Here is a 27,690-nt window from a genome sequence, read left to right on the forward strand (position 1 = left end):
CTTAAGAATCTTCAAGCCAATCTGTGAGCCATTCCGACAAGAAGTGCCCTCGCTTTTCCTCAGAAAGTGACCAACAGAAGGATAAGTTGTGAAACCCTGTACTAGCGCAAAACCATCACAGCAGTAGTTCAGAGGCAGTATTATAAAGCTAAGTTCCAAACGTTATTTGAAAGGGCCTTTGCAACTTTTATCCAAGTCCTAGAAAAGTACAAAAATATTTTCACAGCTCTAGATATCCAAGTGTGAAAAATGGATGTGTTGTACCGTTTTGAAACTCCTGTAGGTGCTTATATTTGTTGATCCAGAATAATTTAAAATAACCAAACCATTTGAACTTTTGTCTTGCTGTATTTATGGCAAGAACCCTAGACTAATAATTAAGACTATTTGTCTCTGTGAATGAAAAAGTCTTTGGAGACCGTATCCACATGAGTTTTTTAGATAACTATTTCCTGAATAGCAGTCAAGCCTAGAATCTAGACATTAGATTGTCTTGGAAGTGAAAATGTATTTCCCATGACTACTGTGGATTTCTACTTAGTGTGTATAATTATTGCTATTTGTCTTCTCCATGGTTAGGAACATTTTTGTTTTGTTTTTGTTTTTATTTTGAGCATCTACCTTCTAATAGTGGATAGCAAATCATTTCAACCTTTTTAAAAATACTGAGGTTAGTTAAATTAATTTTTACTACTGTGTGTGTTGGGATTAGAGTAGAGGGGCCATATGTGGCCATATGTGGCTAATTCCAAATTGCATGATAAAAATCATGTATTTCTGGCTTTGGGATAGGTTTTTGATTTTTCACTTGACTGTGGTTGGGTTTGATGTTCTGGGACTTTAAAACATACTAAATCCACCCCGGGGAGACTTGATTTGGGAGTAGCTGGCCACCAGCCAACTCTGTATCTTACTCTTCTTCTTGGCCCTCCAGCATCCGTTTATTTTAGGCTCTCATCAGATGAGATATAGCTTGCTTTCTCTCAAACTTTCTCTTGAAGCTGAGATAGTAATTTAATATTTGGGCTTTAGAAAAGTTGTAAGGTGGTAGAAAAGGTGGTGAAATGAATGGAAATAACTGATATTATTTATAAACCTAATCAAGCTGTTTATGGGTCTTTAGTAGAATAAATACTTTCTGTGGAAGACCAGGTATAACATTCTGAGGATGATTTTGAAATTCATGCCAGTGAATTCTTTCCAAGTGACTGATTATAAGTTTTAGTTTATATTCCTCAACAGAGATTATATGGAACTAGAGCTTAACTGCTTTAAGGAACTACAGCCTACACACTTGCATTGCATTGGTAAATTAATAGGAATCAATGAACTGAATTCTAAAGCAATCAGTTGCCTCTTTTTCTCACGTCTAATTTTACATATCCTAACTGTCATTATATAGTCCTTGCTTCTGTGTGCTAATCAGTACTGACAATAAACTTTTCTGCTCTCACATTGACTGTGTCATTTTATTGTTTTCTTTATGCTCGAACATTCATTTTGCCCCAAACTGGATTGGTTTAGTTAGCAGATGCTTTTGTTGTTTTATACTCTTAAGAAGCACAGTAACTTAGGAGAAGATTTAGTAAGAATCTTGATTTGATTTCTTTTTTCCTTCTTTTTTTTTTTAAGATTTTATTTATTTATTTGTGTGAGAGAGCGAGAGAGCGAAAGAGTGAGCACAGGCAGGCGGAATGGCAGGCAGAGGCAGAGGGAGAAGCAGGCTTCCCTGCCAAGCAAGGAGCCCGATGTGGACTCGATCCCAAGACGCTGGAATCATGACCTCAGCCGAAGGCAGCTGCTTAACCAACTTGAGCCACCCAGGCGTCCCTTGATTTGATTTCTGTGTTATTAATGTATTGATGCCATGATGCTGCTCTGGTTTAAACACTGTTTTTGTTTTCCTTTCCTCATTAGGTGGAGTCTTTGAATTTTTAAAAAGACAATGGTAATGAGATCCACTTGAAAAACTAAGTGAACTGATTTGGTTGGAACACTCTTTTACCAATTCATTAACAGTCAACTGCTGGGTAAGTTGAGTCAAGTGCTTTTTATATGGTTTGATTTCAAAATTATTGGAAATATCTTTTAAGCAAAATATTAAGCTTTATGTGAAATTTTGGCAGTGATGATTTGAGGCCCTTCCTACCTGTGAAAGATGTTTGGCATGCTATCTAAATGAACATGTTTGTAAGTGTTTACATTATTTCTGGGAATGTACCAATTAGAAAGATGAGAAAATTAGAAAATGTTGTCACTTGTAATTTGGGACCAGATTCTTTTATTTATTATTTTAGTACTTATTTGCTTGTTGAAATCTTGGAATAATGTAAAAATATCAGATTTTACCATTAGTGAGATATTTATGTATAATTGTACTGTTATTGTATCAGAGGCAAATCTAAAATCTAATGAACATTTTGAGTAAATTAGTATCTCTCTTTATTTAGGCCATTCTCATTTTACAGAAAGCTTGGTTTATGTGATAAGAATAGAAACCTTTAAGTCTTGCTCAATTCAACTTCCTCGTTGCACTGTGTTTTGTGGAAAGCTCTCGAGGTAGAGAACTCCTAACCAAGATGAGTTAAGGCTTTTAGTAAATTACTGGTGCTGCCAAGACTGAATTTAGTGGGAACAGGACTTTGGCTACTGCTAAAATGTCAGTATAGTAAAGCCTGCTCTGTCAAACAGATTTTTGGCATCAGAACTCTAAATGATACTGATTTTAAGGTTTGGTAATTCTTCTTCTTCTTCTTTTTTTTTTTTTTTTAATCCAGGCAAACTCATGCTTTAATTAACCCTTTACACAGTAACAGAAAATTTGGAAAAATATTTATTTTTCTAGTCCAGTCACAAGATTTCAGTTTCTGAAATTCTAAATCTTATGCACAATTCTAAATTGTACAGCTTGTTATTTAATTTTCCTCTGAATGAACTGAAGCTATTTAAAAACCTGATGGATGATAATGAATAAGAGGAGAAAGTGGCTAATCATTTGGGGAGCAGACTTTGAAACCAAACTAATAGTATCTGCTTCACCTATCAACATCTTAAGATGTGATGAGGTCAGGTGGTTTTTCAGAGATATGGTTGCATAATTCATATGATGCCAACAACTGCTTTAGGTTTGTCTGAAATGGTCTCCCTTGAGACAACTGCCCTAGAACTTGATTTGTTAGTGTGGCTTTTGAGTATTCAGTGAGTGCAGAAATAAATACCAAGCTTGGAAACTCCAGGACATCTTTTCGTTTTGTCTGTAAGGCTCATGGCCCAAGATTCATTTGTGACCAGTAATTTACATTGTTATGGGCATATGGTGCCATTCAGAAAAAGAAATAAAATCAGATAGTTAAAGGGATATAAGGCAGTTAGATAAAAAACCCTTCAGGAAGAGAAACATTAAAAGACAGTTTCTAAAGCAAAACTTTAATTCTTCAATAGCTGGAGTAGATGTTAGAAAATGATAATGAATACTGAGCACCACTAACCTAAATGTTTTTGTCTGCCTCACTTAATTCTCCATGTACTCACAAGTTTGGCTTTTACAGTTATTCTCAAAGTACCCCATTGTGTTATAGTTAAATTATGGCTGATAGTACCTAACTTAAGGGATTTTTTTTTCAAGATTTTATTTATTTATTTGACAGAGATCACAAGTAGGCAGAGAGGTAGGTAGAGAGAGAGGGGGAAGCAGGCTCCCCACCGAGCAGAGAGCCCGATGCGGTGCTCGATCCCAGAACCCTGGGATCATGACCTGAGCTGAAGGCAGAGGCTTTAACCCACTGAGCCACCCAGGCGCCCCTTAAGGGATGTTTAGGACACTGTGCAAGTTATGCTCTCTGAGTGCTGCCTGAGAATACACCTGGCCAGGACATTGAGAACAGCTGGATTTCTTGTTTATTACATGTGTGTTCTGGGAACCTTTGCTCCAAAGTTGGCATACTGGGAGTCACTGTGTTTTAAAATAATAATTTTTGGGGGGTGGGTAAAGTAAATTCATAAGATTATGTGAGGATTAAACTCCTGGCAGGTGGTAGGAGCTCAACAACTATTAGTGTTTATGAGGATGGTTAGTAGTGGTAATGGTAGCTGTGTCATTATTTAAACATAACAGTACTTAGCACTTTATTAATCATGTGACTGATTCTTTAGCCTGTCACTGGTGACAGAACTCATTGAGATGGGTACATTTTCTCAATTAAACCAAATGCTTTGGTTAGGAAACACATCATATGAAATTAGTATGGTTTTTTATGATGTCTGCGTTGTGTATAATCACCAGTCTCTCCCTGACTTTGTCTGTGAACCTGGCTTTGCCCATTAGTCCAAGTGAGGATATTTTTTTCAAATAATACATTTTAGAAATTTGCCTGATTTCCCCTCCCCACATTGGTAGTAAATAGAAGGCAGTTTCCAAGACAGGAAAACCCTCACCATTAGGATGATCTTTCTCTTATATCACTTTTTATAACACATAGTAAAAAAAAAATTTATCTTTCTATCAACAATATTGCTCCTCATTTGTTGCCATTTTCTTTTGTGTAGCCAGTGCTTTTGATTTGTCTTGAAATTATTCATTTTAAGGTAGGTGGACTATGGACCTTTACAATGTGTTCAAAATTATATTCTTTCATTGCATCAGTTGCAATTATTTAAGAATTATGTAAATGGTGGGGAGCTTGAGTGGCTCAGTCGGTTAAGCATTTGCCTTTGTTCAGGTCATGATCTCAGGGTTCTGGGATCAAGCCCTGCGTTGGGTTCCCTGCTCATCAGGGAACCTGCTTCTGCCTCTCCTTTTGCCCTCCCCCCTGCTTGTGCGTTCTCTCTCTCTCTCTCTCTCTGAAATAAACAGATGAAATCTTAAAAAAAAAAAAGAACTGTGTAAGTGGTATTTCTTCTTTAAGCTGAGAAAAGGTAAGAAGGATGGTGAAAATGCTTAACATGTTCTGTGAGTTGGGCTCTGTGCTACAGGTACTTACACTTTTTAAAGTTAAAAGTAAGTGGGGCGCCTGGGTAGCTCAGTGGGTTAAGCCTCTGCCTTTGGCTCAGGTCATGATCTTAGGCTCCTGGGATCCAGCCCCACATCGGGTTCTCTGCTCATCAGAGAGCCTGCTTCCCCTTCTCTCTCTCCCTGCCTACTGTGATCTCTCTCTCTCTCTCTGTCAAATAAATAAATAAAATCTTTAAAGTAAAAAGTAAGAGTCCCGTATTCACTTGAGAAAATTGGGTTTCAGAGCAGTTAATTACTTAACTCAGAATTACATAGTCATTATAGTTAGTAATTTTTGGAGCCAGAAGTTATTGAAATCCAAATTTAATTTATAAATAGTAAAATAGAATACCTAAATAAATTAAATAAATAATTTAAATATATATGTCATTAGTTATACAAATAGGGAAAATAAAACTGAGGAAACTTTTAATCCATTCTATTTGGACACGTTTTAGCAGATTTTGTAAAGATTTGGTAATGTTGCAAATTAGATTTACTCTCTGCTCTCTATGGGTTTGATATAATTTTTCTAGCTATCACATAGAATTCAGAGTAGACCTTATGAGCTTCAATGTGTTGTGGCCTTCAAAATGTTTCCTTTCATGTGGGGTCATTTTTATAGTTTTTTGCATGCATGCAGCTCTTCTGTTTGGGTCCTTTATGTTTTTAGGCAACTGGAGAAGGTGTCAGTATTTATGAATGAGTATTACTGGAATGACAGGAAGCCTAGAACCAGTCTCTATTTATCAGGGCTGCTGTTTCTTCTGCCGTTATAGTCTGTGTGAATGGACCCCATTACTGTTAGCTTCTTGGGCCACATGGGTTCATTTTTCCCAAATTATTTCTTTCGCTCTTGACACATACCTGATACCTCCTGCTTTGTTCATCCATTTCTCTTGGCTATGCCTTCATTCATTCCCACATTCAGTTCCTGACCCCTTCATGTATTCATCATTCAGTCAACAAGCGTTAATTAAATCAGCAGTATGAACAGAGCACATTTGGTCCATGAGCGTTTTTTAGTTGTCAGAAAACTGACTGAAGTTTGCTTTTATATCATCTCATAATATTCCTTTCTGCCTATCCTTCTTTCCTCCTGACTTTAGCATGCACTGAAGGGTAGTTGTGAGGGATAAACCTCTCATCTTTTATTCTCCACATATAACCTACTCAACAGGATTTAGTAATTATATTCCTTGTTTCCCTGATGACGTGAATTACCATTTGTGTAATGCTATACAGTTTACAAATGGCTTCCATGTTACATTATCTCACTTTAGGCAATAACTATTATGTACATAGCACTCACATTTTATTTTGTGTATGAGGAAACGGAGGCTCAGGGGGTTACAAGTGAGTGATTTGCTCAAAGTCGCAGCACTAGTGAGTGGTAGAGGCAGACTTGAACTCTGGTTCCCGCAACTTCAGATAGGGTATCCCTAGCTGCCAGGTCACCGGTCTGGCTGACTGCCAGTATTCAATTATTGGAGCTTTGTTGATGCAGTCACTCTATTCTGTTCAGTATGAATCAAATAAGGAAATAGACGCTATATGGAAGTTTGGAAGAAAAATCAGGTCTGAAAGGGAATATTGGAGGCAGTGTACCTTTACTTTCCTTGGTGGTACAACTGTTTAGTTCTCCCAGACACTCTCCCAGCTTTGAGAATCTCACAGACTCCAGGCAGCATCCCTATAGATGAAGAATAGCCTTTGAGATTCTGATTCTCTTGGGTAGTTTTCGTAATAAATTGCTGAAGTGGATATTGGCCAAAATGACCCACTTAGAGATCTTTATTTATGAACCTGATCTCACATTGACTTCTCATCCATGAATTGTCAAAAGACCAATTAACTTTGAGTTTTCAACCTCATCTATTATTTGCGTTATTATTTTTTGGTTAATTGTACTTTACTGATTTGAGAAACTGGTTAGCTATTTTTTTTAGTATGATTCATCTTCATGTTTTACCATTTCCCTCTGAATTCCCTTAATAATTTTTACTTCTCTAATGTTACTTTTTGTATGGATTTTTGTGCTTTATATTAAAGTGATTTATGTGAAATTTTTCTCTCACATGCTACCCTATAAGCTGCTTGAGGGCTTGTGTCTATTTTGTGGGTGTCCTCTTCAGCCTTGAAAATGGTGATTGAAAAAAATAGTAGATATTCAATAAATATTTGTTTAATTCAATAAAAATATTTGGCTGTGAGTTTTCTTTTTAAAGTTCATTTTGGGGACTGCAAATTTATACCTGGGTGCATATTGAATTTTAATCATATTAGTGAGATGAGTCAGCATGTCTGCTACTTATTAAATACCCAGAGCAGAGCAGTAAGAATAAATTTTGTGTTTTTCTAATGATCTTTTTGAATGCAAAGAAATCTCTATATAGAGTAACAACAGTGTTCTCCCCCACAAATAAAACAAAAACGCCTTTATTCCCCTGACAAGGACATTTTATTGTCCTTGTCTTGACCATGGGAACAAAAACAATTGACCTCTGAAAAGATTTAATGAGATAAAATAAAACATGGCCTCTGAAGTGAAGGCTTCCTAGGAGACACAGGTGTAAATGTAATGTGAATGTGGGGTACAGCTGTCTTTGACTCTGGTAGGGAGGGTATGCATTTAATTCGGCCTGTGGTGGTGGGAAGGCTCTGAACATTTTTGAGCAGAAGAGAGAACAATCAGGCCTGCACATTAGGAAGATGAATCCAGCCCTGTTGTGCTGGCTGGTGTCCAGGGACAGTAATGAACATTGGGTGTGGTGGGGAGTGGTGAGGGTGGGGTGTTGGGGGGTACAGGTGAGGGTGAGGTGCAGAGGGTAGTAATGAGGGTGGGGTGCAGGGGGAGAGTGGTGAGGGTAGGATGGGGGTTATGGTGAGGGTGGCATGTGGGGGGATAGTAATGACTGTGAGGTGCAGGGGGTAGTGGTGAGGGTAGGGTGGGGTAGTGGTGAGGGTGGGGTGCAGGGGTAGTGGTGAGGTAGGGGGAATAGTGGTGAAGGAGGGTGCAGGGGGGTAGTGGTGAGGGTGGGTGGGTAGTGGTGAGGGTGGGGTTGGGGTAGTGGTGAGGGTCGGTGCAGGGGTAAATGGTGAGGGTGGGGTTCAGGGGTAGTGGCGAGGGTAGCGTGGGGGGTAATGATGAGGGTAGGATGCAGGGGGGTAGTGGTGAGGGTGGGGTTTCAGGGGGTAGTAATGAGTGTAGGGGGTAGTGGTGAGGATGATTTGGGGGTAGTGTGACGGTGGGGTGCAGGGGGTAGTGGTGAGGGTGGGTTGGGGGTAGTGGTGAGGGTCGATGCAGGGGTAGTGGTGAGGGTAGGGTGGGGTGTGTAGGTGCAGGAGTCCCTAAAAGCACAGAAGGCACTTAAGAGCACTTACACTCAAGAGCTGTCAGTTCATGGGGTGCCTTTTACCTCTCCTCGCATCACAGACAGAGGTACTTTTAGAAAACTACAGTGAACACTTGAACTGAGGTTCAGGAGATTCTTTCTGACTTCACTGCTCCAATCTCTTCCTCAATTTCCCACTTCTCAGGTATGCATGCATTATGGTACCCTTGTGGCTACTTTCTGCTCCAATTGTTTTCCTTAAGACTCTCCTGATACTTCCACAGGTCACGGCCTCTGTTCATTATTCCTACATTCCATATACCTGAGGATACTGTACCTAAACCTGTCTTTTGGGAATTTGCCAGTTGGACCCAGAGTACCTTCTAATCTGATTTTGTGCAGTGGGATCTCAGGCAGGTGTGGAGGGCCTAAACTGGAGGGGCAGCAATAAGGATTGACGGGACACAGATAATGTAAGGGAGGGTATGCAGGAAGTCAGCGTAGGGCTGCCTGATTGGGTGTAGGGGTGTGTGTGTGTGTGTGTGTGTGTGTGTACATGTGCATTTGTATCTGTGCAATATGGGGGTAGGGGAGCAGAAGGAAACTGTCAATGAGGACACAAGGCTTTGAGCCTGAGAGTTTGAATGTTACTTTTAATAGGAAAAGAGAAGTAAAGAGAGAAACTGGTTTCAGTAATAGGGTGGTGAACTTGATTGTAAACTAGTTGAATTTGAGATAAAAGTAGATAAAAAGCATATATTTTATACTACATGGTTTTCTTTCTCCATGAGGGTTGATAGTTGAAAACAGGAATTCACTGGAAGACCTGAGTCTTCTTCCTCTTGTTGCTGTCCTTAAATATTTCCCAAGAGCTTAGGATAGTTTTAGGTTTTCTCAACCTTACTCCTGCCAAAATCCCCCACAAATTCACCTCCTCAGGAACATGTGTACTTGTCAGAGTACTCACAGCAGCCAGAAGTGTGCCTTTCAGCATCCAAAAATAAAAACGGGGAAAATAGCTATCTTTTCCTTTTGAGGAGCATAATCATTGTCATCTCACGACTTGCTGAAATAGCACAGCAAAGGAACATTTTTTGGCAGGCTGGGAAATCTAGGGAATGCGCAAACACATGAACTGCTCTTTTGCTATGATTTATTCAGTTGGAGCAGTCCACATCAGGGAAGCAATGGGATTTTTACTTCAGCATTAAAATTAAAAAAAAAAAATGTATTAGCTGTTTGAATCTAAAGTTATTCTCTCAATTGGTGGTGTTTCTAACAACAAAATCTTTAGGTTCTTAAATTTGATGGTGGCAGTGAGTTGGCGGGTTCCATTGTAGTCCACCCCCATTCCCATCCACTGAGTTTTTGAATTTCAGAAGAGATGCTCTTGATTAAATCAGTTTAAGAGCATATAATGATCCTGTAATTATCATTTGTCATTACCTTGTGTACTAATGATTAAAGCAAACATTTAATAACTATAGGGCAGTAAATATATTTTAGATCTTGAGCCATAAAAAGATTTCCATTAACAGAATGTTTTGTGCACAAATAAATTATTCATTGACTGTAGCAGAGCTTAATTCTGTCATCAGCCTTAAGTGGAAATTTTGAGAACACCAATCATCACAGATGCCAGCACTAACTTGGCTTTGGCCCCCATCCTTCTTACATGGAACCTGAGCTTTTTTGGCTATTTGTAAAAGCTTCAGTTTAGGTTAAATTCAATGAATATTTATGACATTTCTGCCATATGCAATTTAGTGTTCTGGTGGTTAGAGGAATAAAACAAGGAGGAAGTCTGCATTTTAGCCTTTCCTGTGCTTAACAAATCTAAAAGAGAGATGAGACTGTTTTTACCTGACTTGGATAAAAGAAAGCTTAACTAGCATCCCCAGAGATGTGTAAGTAAAACATGTTGCCCATTCAGAGGAGGAAATCATCCGCACTTTCTTGTGGGTATGTGAGGGGAAAGGGCTTAGGGATCAGGAAGTCTTTCCTGAGGAAGGCTTCACGATGGGCAATGTTTTGACAGTTGGAGAGAATCATATCCACATAGGCAAAGAAACAGGTGGATGGTATGGGTGTCCTCATGGAGTGGAAACTAACATGCTGTGTTCGCTGAGTGAGGAGGAGACATGGAAGAAACAGAAAGAACGATGTCAAGAGATCCGGCGTGCAGAGGGCCTTCAGTGTGCAGTTAGCAGATTCGTCCGGTAGACATCAGAGAAGCTTTACCCATTTTTGAGTCGAGGAGTAAGATGGTTAGATTACATTTTGGCAATATACCTTACTTCACTTTATAAGTAAGAGGTAGAAGACTTGGAGGTAGAGAAGTTAGGAGCTATTGGGATAGTCTCCATGAGAGGTTATTGGGTTCTAAACTGGGCTGGATGAAATAGGAATACACAGGAGGGGACAGAGGGGATTACATGATCTGCAGGTTTGGGCTTGTGTTGGGCAATGGAGGGGTGGGAAACAAGAAGAAGTTAAAGATTCTGTTCCGTTCAACAACTTCAGTAGATTCTTGAATCCCACTAATATTTATGGAAATCCAGGCATGTGCAAAACATTGTGCCAAAGGTGTGTGCTGATGAAACAAGTGTGGTCTCCTTCCCATGTAGCTGAAAACTTAGGTGTGGTTATAAAATATGTCTTCAGTTAACTAAAATCCAAAGGAGATGATGATCATTGTCATAGCAGGAGTAGAAGAAAGGGCTATGAGAACTCCAAAGAGAGAGGTATTAATTTTGACACGGGAAAAATGAGAAGCATACAGGGGAGAAGATGCTTCATCTGGGCCTGGAAAATCAGATAGAGGATAGATTCCAAGGTATTTTAGCTATCAGAATTGTAGCTGGACATCAAGACAGGCAAATATCAAAGAAGCTAAGGGGGAAGGAACTTCATAAGAAGAAGAGCTTTTATTTATTGTCTATTGTGTGTCTGATTTTGAGCTGGGAACTCAATATTTAAGGAAGGTATGTCTAACAGTATCAAGTGCTGCAGAGTTGTCACCAGTGTTCTGATCCAAGAAAGGGCCACTGTCTTCTCCAGTTTAAAGATCATGGGTGGTTTTTGAAGGGATTTCCTTAGGGTAGGGATGGAAACATCCTAAAAGTTACAACTTAATCTTGAAGATATAATTAAACTATGTCAGTGAAAGAAAAAGCTGAACTTCCTTCAGTGATTCCTCCTTAATGGGTCAAGTTTATATAAACCGTGGTTGATCTTAGTGCTCTGGCTGGGCTTAAAGGTATCACCTGAGACTATGTTAGTCCCGAGAAGTCTTCACAAAATATTTGAATATTGCAAAAATGTTAGATTCTTAGATTATTGTCTCACAGGTAAAAGATTTCAACACTTACTAGCAGCTTTCCCCTTCCTCCTTCCCACTCCTTCCCTTTAAGCACCCAACTGGTTATGGTGAGTACATTACCACACCCTTGGCTCAGGGTCAGGGAAGTCCTCAGGCTCTCCTTGGCCCTTTTCCCACGTGGGAGATTTCCATGAGAACAATCCAGGGAAGTGCGTGCCCGTGTGCGCGTGCACACACATACACACACGCACACACCACTTCTTTTCCTGTCCTCAAGGATATTCGTGTGCCAATAAACAGACAAAATATACATTCACCGTGATGAAACAGGTGAAGGGTGCAGAATCTGCTAGGAGGCAGGAAGGATACGTCTGACGGTTTAACATTTAGGAATAATAATAGACTTAAAGAAAAATTTTAAATTGCCTTGCTAAGATGAATAGCATATTAAAGGAGAAAAGGTGACATTTATATCATAGTTATATTTGGTTGATTTTTGGTATGTTTGTTTTAAATCCATTATTATAGCAAATTGGGCACAATAAAAGAACTTTCAGAGTTGTCTATGTTACAAAGAAGAATTTTAAATTATATCAGACTACCTTGCAATTTAAAAGGAATAGAAAGGAACACCTGGGTGGCTCAGTCAGTTAAGTGTCTGCCTTCAGCTCAGGTGATGGGGATCGAGTCCTGCATCAGGCTCCTTGCTCAGTGGGGAGCCTGCTTCTCTCTCTGCCTGCTGTTCCCCCAGCTTGTGCTCTCTCTCTCTCTCTCTCTGTCAAATAAATAACTAAAATCTTAAAAAAAAAATTAAAGGAATAGAAGGAAATTAAAAGGAATAGTAGAATAGAGGAAGAAGCATTTGCTCCTTAACCCCACAAATGCGTAATAGTACATGTTAAGTATATTAAATGTGAGTGTGTTTATAATCATTCTTTCATTCATCTGTTCACTCCTTTGATCACTCCTTCAGTAAACATTTACTGAATTCCTCTTGTATTCCTGGCTGGGGGCTGGGAAATACAGCTGAGTAGAGAAGAGAATTTTAACATTGTAAATAAAATACATCCTTCTTATGTGTTCAGTCTGCTAGAATACAGTAATCCAGTTATTAGATTGATGGGAGTGAAACTCCTCAGAGCTTCTGAAGAAATTGCCATGCGTTCTTGTCATACTTTACCTATTACAGCTGTGGGATTCTTTTTCCTTGAGAATTGAATGGACAAGGTATTTTATCTGGCTGCTTTTCTCCCTATCTTAGCAGAAACCTTAACATAGATATTTGTTTCTTTGTGCGTACATGTAAAAAGCCTAAATATCCTCAGGGAATTTCCCAAATGTAGGGACATATTCTGCCTTTGCAAGCACTGTCAAGATTTTTTCAGGTGGCCACCGAACTTGGGGGTGAGATGGAGCGGTGTGACTGAGTCAGGCTCGTCTCCCAGGGCACAGTAAATCTGAGAGTGCAGGTATATGTCCCTTGCCAGCTAATACTTTCTTTTTTACTCTTTTATTTATTATGTCTCCTTGCTTCATTTTTATGACTTTCTACTTTTTTTGTGGTGATGTGGCTCACAGGTTTCTGTCTCACAAGATTTAGTGTGTTGTCATGTCAGGGTGGTGATACGGTATGCGAGGCCAGGGCCTTCAGTTTATACCCCTAATGGTTTTGCAGTACACATTCATGAATATGTGGGTGAGTGTTACATGCCACCATGTTCACCTCTATTTTAAATAGTTAAAATTCAAGTTGAAATGAGAAACCTATAGAATCTTCATCACAGAACTCTCAATCTCAAGTTCTTTTGTTTCCAAAGCATATAAAACATAATATGTGCATAAATGACAGTAATTTTCATTATAAATGGCAACAATTTTCATTCTGTCAAAATGTAAATTTTAAGTTTGGGGCGTTGATGAACATATTAACATATATTTATAGACTTTCTAAAATATTTTAGTTAAAGTATGTTAATATGAAATCTTATTATGCATAGTTTAAGACTACCCTAACCTAAGTTTGGAAGTATTTATTCGACAAGGATAAAATGTTTATGTGGACTTTTTTATTTCTAGAGAGAAAAGAGTAAGTTAATTTAACTTTGGTATTATTTTTTAAATGGTTTGCATTTGTGCCTGTATTATTTTCTAAACCATATATATTTTCTTAATCCTTGTATCTGTAGCCACGGAGAAGACAAAAACTACTCTGATGTGTGTATATAGTTAATATATTCATTTACTCATTCATTCATTCATTCATTCATTCATCCATTCATTCATTCATCCAGAATAGGAATGGAGGGAAGTTGACCAATGATTATATTTTTGATTCTGATAAATGCAAGATAAACTCATGGGTTTTTACTGGGAAATATAGTACTAGTGAGGGGGCCTGACCAACATGGAAATTTAAGTGTATTGTATATGCATGGAAAATTGCTGTCTAATCAGGAAATATATAACAACATCAATCTGATAAAGAATTAATTATGAAATTCCCTTTGATCATTTACAGGTCAAAGAGATTCAGTCCTTTCAAAACATCGAGAACTATATGTGTGCTTTTCAATTTACATGTTGTGAACCTTTACCAGCTGGCAGGAACAAGACTTAAAATACTTTGGTTACTTATCTATAACTTTTCCACTAGTTACAGTAAAAGTAGAGCTATTCTGAGCTCCTCATATAAGATTTTATTTTTAAACCATTTAAACTTACCTAATGGAAAGTTCTCCTAAGGTAAAGATTTTATAATAAGACACGTTTGGTTTTAAAGAACTAGTTTCAGATCTTGAAAAGCAACTTTTAAATCAGCTATTTTTTATTTGTTTCTTGGAAGCAGCATGATTGGCTTGTACGGCAAATGGGATATAATATCTGTCTACTTAGGATTTTGCTTAAAATATATAAGTGGGCCAGTGAATGAAGATAATGTCATTTATTTGAAGATATCATTTTATTTTAAATATTGCTAGATTTACCATCCTTTATTATCTTTAATGTACCCTATCCTATATGTACATGTTTGATGCATTTTGGAAAACTGATAAAAATTTAAATTAAAATAATTTCCATGTTAACATTGGCACTGTGAATGATTCTTCAGAACAGATGCAATTAGTTAACGTTTTCTGAAGAACACATTTTTAAATCTTTTTACTCACAATAACATTATCACTTAAATCCTCTGTGAATATCTTAGAGAATTAAGTTTGGATATGTTCTGTGTAGATTCTGTAATGTCTATTATAATTAGATCTTGCATTTCTACATTTAATAATAATATGTAGAATAACTTATAAGAAGGATGATTTAATAACTAAATGATTTCTAAGTTTTATTTTCTAACATTATCAAAGCCTTCATAAGTGATTTCTGAATTGAAGAATGCCAATATTATTTGGCCACATATGAACATTACATGGTAGTTCACTGTTGCGGGGAGGAAGTAGTGATTAACTGGAGAGGACATTGGTTGAAATATCAGGAAGCCACCCAGGTTCTTGTCCTGAATCTCAGAGAATAGTTGACAGACCTTGAGCAAGTAGCTCAGCCCTCCTCTATCCCAGTACCCACTTTCTTGATTTTATATAAATATTATTATTATATATGTATTATATATATATATACACACACACACATATATAATGAGATTTCTCTATATATCTGCAAAACCTCTAAAATTCTTTCTCTGTTTAAAACATGAAAATCAAGACTTTATACAGATCTTTAAACAAAAGTTGATATGGATTATTGTAGGACCCAGTCCCTTAATCCAGATGTCTAGGAAATGTCCTTCCTCTAAACTTCCAAGTATAAAGGGACAACTCTACTCAAAACGTTCATTGTGTTCATGTAAGTTGTTGGAAAAAACTTGCTGCGATATTTATTCTCCAAGTTTCAGAACTGGATAATCAACAAAAATGTAAAAGGCCCGCTTCATTCTCTTTGGCCTTCGCTGCCATTCTTCCTCCTCCGAGACCTTAGTTTGAGTAGTCTGGTAGGGAAATGCACGGCGCGGGGCGGCTGATGTGGGATGGTGGAGTACAGGTCAGCCAAGAGTCTTGGAGGCAGGGAGAAGACAGAGGAAAGAGGAAAGAAGGTACACTAGGTAAATGGTTTTCTTTACACCAGTATGGAATTCATCAGACTCAAACTGTACAATCCCCTCCTCTCTCACTTCTGGTATGTGTTTTCACTCAGTGGTATTTAACTGTGGTTTTATATCTGGCTGAGACGGGGCGGAGGATATCCAAGAGGGGCAGTGAAGGGTGCTGTTACCTCCCTAGCTCCTTGGAGCGGATCAGCCATCACGTTACACTGTAATCTCGGAGAGATTCTAAAGAAGAGTGGAGGCAAAAACCTGACGGAGCTGCTTCCATGGCGGTTTTGAGGGAGAACTGGTTAGAAGCCACACTTGGTTTGGACCTTAAGAGCACACAACTCGGGATTTGGCTTTGGCGCCAATACTTCTGGGGCCTTCAGGGCAAGAGTTCAACTGGAGGCCCACAGATAGTCTTTTTATCCTGATCAGTGATAGTCTTTATAAGGAAGAAGATGGTCATGTTGTGGGCTTGATGAGAATACTTTTTGGGCTCACTTTTGTTGTTTTGAACAGTAATTGAATGATCATTAAATAATTTGTCATGTCTTGTTAGTGAATTTTATGTGGGTCATGCTTGATAAAAGTCTGCTTACTTGCATTGTTTCCAGCTTAAAAAATTTAAGCAGAATGATGCTTTTAGATTTTCTATTGCTTTTTTTTTTACTTGTTTTCATTCTCAATGACCTAAGAGATTTAAATATAAAATGTTAATTGTATTAAAGTATATAAAATATCAATATATTTTCATTAATAATATAGAGCAGAGGAAGTACAAATTCAAAAGCTAAACATTTTCAAAAAGCTGTTTTTAAATTTAATATCCACAATAACTTTAAAATCAAAAGGAAGTCCATATTATAATGAATGTATAAAACATTTTAAATCCAAAATTATTGAAATAAACTTTTTTAACTTTTTTTGGAAATGTAATTATCTTTTTTTTTTTTTTTTAAAGATTTTATTTTATCCATTTGACAGACAGAGATCACACGTAGGCAGAGGCAGGCGGCGGCGGGGGTGGGGGAAGCAGTCTCCCTGCTGAGCAGAGAGCCCGATGCAGGACCTTGATCCGAGGACCCTGAGACCATGACCTGAGCCGAAGGCAGAGGCTTTAAGCCACTGAGCTACCCAGGCACCCTTGTAATTATCTTCTTAACCACTGAATTGAAGTATATATGGATTAGTGTTCAGTGTTTGTTTAGTTGCTAATGTAAAGAATTAATGTGATTCATGCACTTTACATCATCACAAGTTTAAAGGTGAGAATTGTTTACTTGTAAAATGTTCTTTGGGCACCATGTATAATTTTTCCAAGTGCTGCACTTATGCACTGAGATTTCTAAAACTACGGATCAGAGCACTAAGAGAAGCAAGAAATGGCATGCCTGGTAGTCCTTTGTATAGAGGAATCTGTTGCCTTTGCGCCATTTAAGAACAATGACTAGGTACTCCGTGTTTTCTTTTACTTAAGTATTAATGCTGCTCACATTTTTTCTTCTTTTGAAATGGTGTCTAAGTCCACACTCTGCAGTGTCATAACCCACAAACCTTCAGGGCATTCAGACTCAGTCAGTTTTTGATTGGGGCAATGAGATGGCTCACCAGATACAGAGAAACATTGCCCTGGCACCTAAACAGCAACAGTCAGGAGCTAGGACATTTAGGGCTGCAGGACATTTGGACGCTGGTGACAGAATTGCACATGTACTTTTCAATACGTTTCTTTTCTTTCTTTTTTTTTCTTTTAAGTAGGCTTCACGCCCACTGTGGAGCTCACTGTGGGACTTGAACCCTTGACCCTGAGATCAAGACCTGACCTAAAATTAAGAGTCAGATGCTTAACCGATTGAGCCACCCAGGCGGCCCTCAATACATTTCTTTTGTGTGTTTTTGTGAACCTTCTAAAATGTGGGACCCAAGGCAAGAACTCCTCCTGCCTTGCTGTGGGATGCCTGACCACTGGCATGCTGAAGAGGGGCACCATCTACAGTGGCAGCAGAGGGGTTTCTTGAGGAGGACACTAGGGGGAGCTGGTGCAGGAAGGAAGAAATGGCAAATGGTGGTGGTGTGACTGACTATCAGGCTACCTATGGGTTCTTCTAAGTCTCCCTTGCTGGCATTATACAAATACTTGGCTGGGACTTCTCAGGGGGCCTGGAGGTCCTGTGTGAGCAGTTGGGGCTGAAATGAGAGCTGTGGTTAATTGGTATTGATGCCCTTTCATCTGTATTCGCCAAAGGGTGAGAGGTCCTTCGAGTGTTTGGGTAACTCATTTCCAAGTCCTTCTTGGATAGGGTTGAGGAAAGATACTTCCATCCTGTAGGTCTGTTTCCCTCCACCTATCTGGAAAGGATGAGAGAGTTCCTTTCCTTTGTGAAGACTCTCTGTGAAGAGAGGGGGGACACAATTGAATCATTGATCCTAGATCCCTAGAATTATAAATAGATTTATTATTTACCTACCTTGGGGATCTTAGCTGCAAATAGAATTCAGAGGATCTGAGAATTTGATTTAGAAAAAAATTCTAATTTTATTTTCACTAACCTCTCACTGAACTTCCGTACTCCCTCCATTATTAATTAGGCAATAGACAAAAGAGTAGTTTTAGCAATATCTGTGCCTTTGTCTCCAGTAGAAATAACAGATAGTCTCACATCTTCACTTTTGTGGCTAACATCTCAAAGTATCTTTGTGATTATGACTACTCAAAATTATGGTGGATATTATCTTGCTTTATATCTTGTTTCTAGTTTCTAATAAAGAATCACATATATTACTGTCAACAAATTTGTTTTAAAATTTTTTGAGATTGTTGTATGTCATTATAATCAATTTCCTTTATAATCTTCTGTATTTAATTTTATGCAGTTAGAACATTATGCTAGGAGGGATCCACAGGCTGTGGTCAGACTGCCAAAGGGGCTCATGGCAGCAAGAAGTTTGAGAAACTTCAATGTATATGAATGAGATCCTGTATTTCTCTATGGAAGATCAAGACTTGGAGAGTGTAGTGAGTTATTTAAGGTCACATGGTACAACAGGAATTACAAGAGGTATCCTTCCTGGACCATGTGGCCTCCTGGCACCTCAATCCTGATCTTGGTGCCAGGGAATTAGCTCCTTTGTTTTATTCAGCGAACCCTTTGATTATGGTGAAGGCCAACTCAGTGTCCTTTTGTTTGCACTTCCCTAACCTGTGGTGTTCTTCCTCCCACCTCTCCTTTCCAGGCCGGCTGGTGGTGGTGGTGGTGAGAGGTGGTTATCTCCAGCAGTGCTTGCTCCCAAAGCATCACAAAGCATGTTGCCCTAAGATACCTGAGGGGGTCAGCAGAAAGAATAGAAAATTTAACCCTGGTTGCTTGGCCCAGTTTTAATGGTGGAATTTTAGGTAGTATTGATAGCCCCATAATAGCAGGGGGAATCTTTCAGCCAAGCCCCTGGGCGCTCTTAAATTAATTTAGGAAAGCTTGTCAGATTCTTTCGTCTTTATTTTAGACTAACACATGCCTGAAATATCAGCAGAAAAATGTAGAATTCATAACTAATACTTAGATTTTACTTGTCAGTGCCATTTCTAAGCACTGTATAATCCTGTTAAGGATTTTAGTGTTATTATTACCCACATATTACAGATGGGAAAACTAAGGCACAGAAAGGGTAGGTAACTTGCCAGAAGTTATTTATGTGTCTGTTAAGTATTAGAGGTGGAATTTGAAGGAGATATTGTTCATGATCTGGGCCACGGTGCTACACATCCAGCTGTTACATCAATGCCAGGCACCACTGTTGTCCGATCTCTGTTTTCCTTTGTTTGGGGTTAGACTAGGAGTCTACACATTTGGGGTGAAGACAGCCTTTGGGTTATTATGATGCAGTCCTAGAAGGAACTCTTTTAGTCTCTTGGAGCTTGCTCCGAAAGGTACCGTGTCATTTGGTTCATAGTCTCTTGGGCTTCACTCCCTTGCTTTGTGTGTGATCAGGCGATATGGAGAAAGAAAAAACGGGCTCATACTCAAAAAGTTTAGTAGTGTTGCAGAATGCTAGATCTGGGTTGACTTTGTCTCCCTGTCAAGGACAATGACAGTGCTCTGATGTTTGCTTTTGAAGACTTCTTGTCAGTGACATTGACAAATATCAACGTCTTGGAGAATTTATATCTGAATTCTTGTGTTTTGAAAAATAAAGTTTGTTAGTGTTTCTCTTCTTGAATACTAGTTGATGTTTTGCCAACTAGTCAAACGTCTGCAAATCTGAGTGCTGGCTGAGAAGTTAGCTTGCCATAACCAGTTATCCCCAAATGGCCAGATTCCATTGGTACCACTTTTATAGAAGCTCACTGCTTGCATGCTTGGGGTTAGGAGGTGTACTGTTCCACTCATTTTTGCCAGACATGCCCAGTACATTACTTGATGGGTTGGGACAGATGGTATAGCTCAAACTAAGATGATGAGGGAGAAGGAAAGTGAAAAAAAAATAGAAAAAGGGCACTTGATTTTCTAATTCGCATTTCGGAAGTGAATTTTAGCTTCTGTGATTGACTAATAAATGCAGTGTTGCCATAGACTTGAATTCATTAACGTCTGTTTAAACAGATATAACTGAGTAATCAGCAGGAAGCAATCTCTTCCTTCATGGATGCTGTCCCAAACTTCATGGGGTCTACTCCAGATTTGAAAATGTTGGGCTATTGGAAGTTGTCAAAAATAGACCTGTTTTTTTTTTTCAGAATAAGATACACCACACCAATACCAATTGAAACAGAAAAATCCCAAATTTTATTTTTAAACTGTAAGAAAAAAAAAAAATATAGCCTGGTGAAGTAGCGGTGATAAGCACAATTAATCAGTTTTTGTGCAGCTGCTTCCTGACATTTCTGCAAATTGTTGTGGAAAAATTAATGAAGGTTAGATCAGTAATGGTTTCAAGCTTGGCCAGTGGAAAGTATGACAGTGTTTCCATCAGCAATTAAGCTGGGCTGCTTTCTTTTTTCTATAGGGGAAGTGGTATGATGTGTGTTCTCCACAGGAAATGGAAAACGGCAGCTGAACTGCGAGCACAGTTCTGAAGGAGCACTCGGGAGTGCTCCAGCAGCCAGAGTGCTCCCGCAGGCTCGTCTGGATTCGCACTACAGATTTGAATTTTCGGCAGGAAGGAGTTTGCTATACAACACCGAGAAATCATTTCTTAAAAATGATTTTAAAAAGAGCGAGAATTTGGGGATTTTATTGCACTGCCAATTCAGAAACCCAGATATGCTATGAATCTAAACTTTGGGAACCAGAAAGTGGAACTTATGACAAACAGAAAGTGAAACTTACCTATCTAATTTTATTTTTTGAGCCAAAGGTAACTCAGTATGGGCCCAGTTCACATCCTGTGTAACCCTATGGGATTTTCCCCAGTATTAGTTAAAAATTTTCCCATAGGGTCACACAGGATGTGAATTAAAGTAAACACTTAACGAGCATGATGAAAAGGAAATTAGCTTTCTAAATGACCCTTTCACTGTTAACATCCTGAGTAGTTATTGGAACATGGGAAAGTGTCCCTTCAATGTCTCATTATCAAATGGTTACATTATTAATAGAATATTGTAATATTCTTCCCTATTACATATAAAATGTATTTCCTTAAATGTGAAACTAAATTTTACATATGCATTTTCCTTTTTGGAGAACGTTGAAAAGCCCAGCAAAACTCTCTGTAGGTCAGTGTTTCTTAGCCTTTGGTAAAAGAAGAAAGATTTTACGATCTGAAGAGAAACCAGAGCAGTTTCTTAGCCTTGGAAAGAGGTGTTCGTAGACCTCTTTAGGATTACTAAAAGCTCCTGACCATTTCTTCCCGGAAAAATGCATATATACACAACATATTGCGTATGATTTCAAAAGTTTCACAAATCCCTTCAGTGACCTTGAGCCCCAGGCATTTTTCGAAGGACTGGGTTTTTACAGCTTTTTACAGACAAATAGAAAATTATACCTACAGCCATAAAATGTTAATTCTTTATGAGTAAAGTATTGTAAGAGGCACTTCTTAAGAAATTTTAACTGTAGCAATAATAATTCTTTCCTATTTCCATGTGAAAAATGCTTCCTTGTCCTTGGAAGGGAGCTCACACATTGGACAGAATATACAAAGCTGGGCTTGAAGCTGGCTGTGTGGCATTTTAGCAAGTGACTTCAGTTGTCCTGCCTTAGCTTTTCTGTCCTGGTTCAGCTTCTCTAACATGGTGGCAACAAGGTGACAATATGTTACTTGTGTCTAGTCCACGCTCAATATATATCCTTTTACTTCTTCTCTTTCCTTCCCTTTGAGATCTAATGTATTTATCTTTTAAATACAATTTTTTAAAAAAGTAAGTTCTATGCCCAGTGTGGGGCTTGAACTCATGACCCTGTGATCAAGAGTCACGTGCTTTACCAACTGAGCCAGCTAGGCACCTCAAGATCTAGTTTAAATGTCATTTTCTTGCACATCTTTTTGGTACTCCTCAAGACACTTTTTTTTTTCCCCGCCTTTCCCTCAGTTACCTTCTCTTGCTTTGTAAATTTCTTTACTCTTAAAATTATGTTGTCCTTCACTGGTTACATCTCAAGGTGTTTTTTGAGAATCTTGTGTCTTACTAGTAATGTTCTCTTTATCGCTATGCATGTTGTATCCAGCATAGTGCTTAAGACACACAGATACTTCCTGTTCATTAAATTAGTAGTAATAGTCTAGTGCTTATTAGAAATGAAATGATTTGGATGTGGGCTTGTGCTTGTTACTAGATTGTATTGATAGGACTACTAGTCATCTCAGAAGAGAAGTCAAATGAGCTGTGTATAGCCGAAGTGAAATCTAGTGGGAGCACAGAGTCTGGAATTGAGAGCATGTCTTTCCTAAGCTTTGACTCCAACCAGAATGTATTCTAAACCAAAGCTACTGTATTTACACCAGAGTTTCAGTCGGGCTAATTACCAAGTGACTGGGGAAAAACAAAAACAAAAAAAGTGCTTTTACATTTCTAAAATGTATAGACCTATACATTACATGGGTCTCAGAAGGAAATTGGGGCTCCCAAAGCCTTAATTTATACTTTATTTTTTAGAATCTGGGCTCCAATGATAGCTTGAAGGGCATAGCCATTTGCTTTTCTTTGGATTAAGTCTTCATGTGCCCTGTCGATGCTTTTCAACTTCAGTTGGACAAAAGTGTGCCCTGTCTTCAAGGAGCTGTCATTTTTCAACTCCCCTTTTTCCCTGCTTCCCTGGAGGGGGTGATCTGCAAATGAGACCCAGGGAAGGGATTTCAGAAGTAGCCTTGAGGATCCATTGGGGGTGCTAATGGTATGCAGTTGAGTGGTGAGAGGTATTTCATAGTTTTGAACAGAGAGACTTGTGCTCCTGAGCTACAGATAAAAGATGAATTTAGGATAGATAGGGAAGGAAAAAAAGATACATGTTAGAAATGGGCTGAACTCAGGGCAAAGAGCAATACAGTTGAAGATTTTGCTCAGTAAATTGTTGGCTAGGAATTCTTGGCTCTCATGAGATGCACAACTGTTCCTTCACCCAGGCATTTTCATCTCCTGGAAAGCCTTGTCTCTTCCTGTCAGAATTTTCAAGCCCTTATTTAACTTGTACCAGCTGCATAAATATTTCTTTCACAACACTAGCTCATAGCAATCTCTTCTTTACTGAGCTCATATTGTACTATTATAAATGTAGTGGCACTTAATTGATGTTTAAAGCTGTAATTTAAATTTTCACTTGCATGTCTTGTCTTTTCAATGAGCCTCTGAACTTGTGTAGAATTGGATAGTGTAATAAAAATATTCTCTAATGTCTAATATGAAGTCATGCATATGGCAAGCCCTCAATATATTTTTAAGAGTTTTAAAGGATATTGGATTTTTACTACATCCCTTAAACTTTACTGGATAGGGCAAAAAAAAAAAATACGAAAAAACCTAGAAGACACAGTCCTTATTCTTATAGTACAGATAACCAAGCTGGATATTTTGCTTAGAAGATTAGCAATTTGATGGAAATTTGGCATTACAGAAAGAGTGTTTTAGAAACATCCAAATTTTCTAGAATTAAAGTTAATGCATATAAAGTGCTCAGTATACTGCCTGACAGATAGTAGGCCTCCATAATTACTTTTTAAAACAACAATTTTCAGTATTCATGTAATCTGTTGACTAGGTCTTCCATCAGTGATTTTCTTAAAGATTAATCTGTATTAGTGATGTCAGGTTCTTTACTGCATGTCTCCATAGAAATCTGACGTCAACATCTCTACCCCCCTGCCGTTATTCATGTTAAAGACACCAATGACCTTTTCGTTAGTGGACGTTGTTCATTTCTTACTTATTATGACTTTTCTGCTGTACGTGACTCTCTCTTCCTTGAATTAGTCTCCTCCCTTGGTTTTCATATCACTCTCACCCTGCCTCTGCAATTACTTCTCAGTGTCTCTGTCATTGATTTTGCCCCCCATCAGCCCAGAAGCATGACAGTGCAGTGTTACGTCATTGGGCGTTTTCACTTTACATATTCATAACAACCGAGTGTCTGTATGCTCTTCCGTTTCTTTGACTATTCTGTAGTGAAGGCTCTAGGGTCTCACTTCTGCACCTCCAACCATATACTAGATGTCTCTTCTTAAGGAGCCCCAATAAATTTCATATTCTACACGCCCAGAATTGTAGTTTTCCTTTAAGGGCTGTTCCCCCCTCCCTCTTTCCATTAAAAGCTTCACCATCACTCTAAGTCCTTCAAGCTAGAACCCTGGAATTAGTCTTTATTCTTTTCTCGCCTTCATGTCACACAACCAATTCTCAAATTCCACGTGTTCTTCTTCTAAACATCCTTTTAATCTGCAGCTCCTCCCTCTGCCCCATTCAGTTCTTCATTGTGTTTTCTTGAACTATTGCAGGAGACGCTTGACCATTGCCCTGGCCTTAAGGACCAAACACCTTTAGTATGTTCTCCACGCTGCTTCCTAAGTTATTTTGTACCCGACAGAGAAAACTTCCTTCTGTTTTAAGATAAAATCCAGAATCCTTACCATAATATATAAGGTACTTTATATCTTGACCCACTTTTGAGTTCCCAAATAATTTCTCTAATATCATTATTGTGCCACACATAACTTTATAAACCCAAGTTTGTTTATCTCTAAACTCTATCTCCTTTCCTTATGCTTCTGTGCATTTACAGCTGCTAGTTACAGCCTCAAATGTCATTTCCAATGTCTCCATTGGGTGAACATCCACAGATAATACAAGGTGTAAAGATCACCTCACTTGTGTAGTTTTCCTTCCTCCTTTCCCTCATCCTTCACCCTGGCTGTTAATCATCTTCTCACTTCTGCCCCCGTAGCGCTTTGTCCATACTTGACCACACATATGGTGTACAATTATTTTCTCCCATCCAACCCTAGAGCATAAACTCTTTGAGGGTTGTGTCTTATTCATCATTCTATTTCCAGTGACCATCATGGGCCTGCAGAGCATTCAATATAATAATAAAAAAAAGATTGTGAAGAGATCCTGAATTTATGTTCTATTATAAATCATCTGACTTGATGATGAGGAATCCAGATTAAAATGTCTTATAGTTTATAAATTATTCACTTTAAATGATTTAACAATATGCTATTTCTTATTACACTAAAGGGACAAATTTAAGGAGAATTTATGAAATATGTGTGTCATCAATGCATATCGAGTAATGAAATCTTGAGTGTGAATGATATTTTCAGAATACAGAATATTCAACAACAGAAACTGGGACATGTAGAAGAACCAAAAGATGGCTCAGTTAGAAATTCAATTAAAAAAAGACAAAAAACATTAAGAAATAAGGCCTTCTGATAGTTTTGATCACATTAATATAATTATCTACAATTATTGAAAAGTAATAGTCTGCCCATGGACTTTTTATTATTGCAATATATATGTTATATGCATACATTTTATGTATAATATATGTAGCTGGTGAAGTCACACTAGTTATTTAAAACTGTAAAGTTATTTATAAGCTTTGTTAGTACTCATTTTAGGTTCTTTAGCAGGTGAGAGGTCTTATAAACCATATACAACCTTCAATAGAAGGATTATAAAGTGACTAGTCTATAAAGCCATATACTTTTATTAATAGAAAAATAAGCACTTTCTTTTCATAGTACTAAGTGGATCTGCAACTATATATGAATTTTATCTCATCATCCAGACAATTGGTCTCATTCAACTCACACTTTTTTTGAAACTGTGGACTTTGAGTAGAGCCAAGTATTTCTCCCCTCATGTTTCATTTTAAATAATTTCTGTTGCTATGTCTTCAAGTTCAGTAGTCTTCTGTAAGGTCAAATCTGCCAGCCAGTGTATTTTTCCTCCCAGATTTTGAAGTTGTCCTCTGTAGAAGTTCAATGTAAGCCTTTCTTGTGTCTACCATATTGCTACTACTTAACATATTTATTCTTTACTCTAGTTTCTTGAGCATATGCAATACAATTAAAATAACTTTCAATGACTTTTCTACTAATTCTGTCATCTATGTCATTTCTGGGTCAGTGCTGATCCATTAATTTTTCTCCTCTCTATGGGTCAGATTTTTCTGCTTTCTTGGCATACTTGATAATTTTTTATTGGATGCTAGAATTTTACCTTGTTGGGTATTAGAGATGTTTGTATGCCTAAAAATATTCTTGAGCTTGGGCAAATAGTTTGGTCCTTTCAGAGCTTGCTTTTAGGCTTTTGTTAGATAAGACTAGAGCAGAATTTTGTTTGGGGTTAATCCCCACCTTCACCACCAACCCAGATCGAGACCCTTCTTAATACTCTGATTAATAGCTTCGTAATTATGAGGTTATCTATTCTGACTGTTGGGAACAGGCACTCTCCTTGGCCCTTTCTGAGTCCTGGGCACTGTTCTGTGTCACACTTTTAGTGGTGTTTCTCCTGACATTGGGTCGTTTCTTCATATGTGTGTGCTGGTCAATATTCTATTAAATCTTCGCTTTCTGGAGCTCTCTCTGTGCAGTGCTGTCCTCACAAAGCTCTGTGAACTCCAGACACTTTAGGTTTCCAGCAGTCCCCTCTCCGTTCCTTCAACTTGAGGAGATCACTGGTCTCTTCTTAAATTTCCCCTTCCCGACCATGGTGAAAATTTTCTCTGGGTAGTAATCTGCAGTAATTTAGGGCTCACCTTATCGGTTTCCCTTCTCTTGGGAATCACTGTCATTTGCTGTTGGATGTCCAGTATGTTGAGAGCTATTGTTCCTATTTGTTGTCTACCTTTATGGTGCTTTGCAAGCAGGAGAATGACTCTGGTGCCTCCTACTCCATGTTGACCCTGAGGCTGAGCCAAGGCCCATTTTCATACTTATTTACTCCTTTATTTAATACTCATTAACCCAAAGAATTCAAGGTACTATTAGATAATCACTAAAGGATTTAACCTAATGTACACACGTATCATAGGGAGTTAGGTTTGTGAAATCTTTGTTGAGAGAATGTTAGGAAGTATTTTCATAGCATGATGCAAGGTATTGCTAGCTCTTCCTTTTTCAAAAGTTTTATCCATTTTAAATACTTAAACTAAAAGTTGTGTGATTTAAATTCAGTTGTGAATTTGTGAAATTTCAAAATAATGGCTCTTTCTTCTCTTATTCTCAATCTGACATTCTTAAAAGCAGCCACATTGTGTGGCAGGGGAGGAGGAGAAAGACTTGTGACATGCATGAAATTTTAGCCATTGCACAAAATGATAGGGTTTCAAAGATGTAAATAGAGAGGTTTAGACAAATCCACCTACTTTCTCCTATTTGTAAGAAGCCAGGTTTCTTAAATTGATCTTAAATGATCATTTTGCTTTCACTAACCTCTCTGCATCTACAATGGAAGAGAGTTTACATGTGTTGCATTTTTAATGATTTGTCTTATAGT

General features: G+C 38.1%; 1 protein-coding gene across 3 annotated transcripts in view; it reads left to right on the forward strand.

The window, feature by feature from the left end:
* Positions 1–27,690, forward strand: part of HIVEP2 (HIVEP zinc finger 2) — a 198,869-nt gene that overhangs the window by 108,385 nt on the left and 62,794 nt on the right. For all 3 annotated transcript variants that reach the window (XM_044247626.1, XM_044247633.1, XM_044247641.1), the window contains one exon: positions 1,918–2,030. The gene's annotated coding sequence lies outside the window, so the exon portion shown is untranslated. Of the gene's footprint in view, positions 1–1,917; positions 2,031–27,690 lie in introns of those variants that run through there.

This window comes from Neovison vison, chromosome 1 (genome assembly GCF_020171115.1).
Source record: "Neovison vison isolate M4711 chromosome 1, ASM_NN_V1, whole genome shotgun sequence".
Classification (NCBI taxonomy): domain Eukaryota; kingdom Metazoa; phylum Chordata; class Mammalia; order Carnivora; family Mustelidae; genus Neogale; species Neogale vison.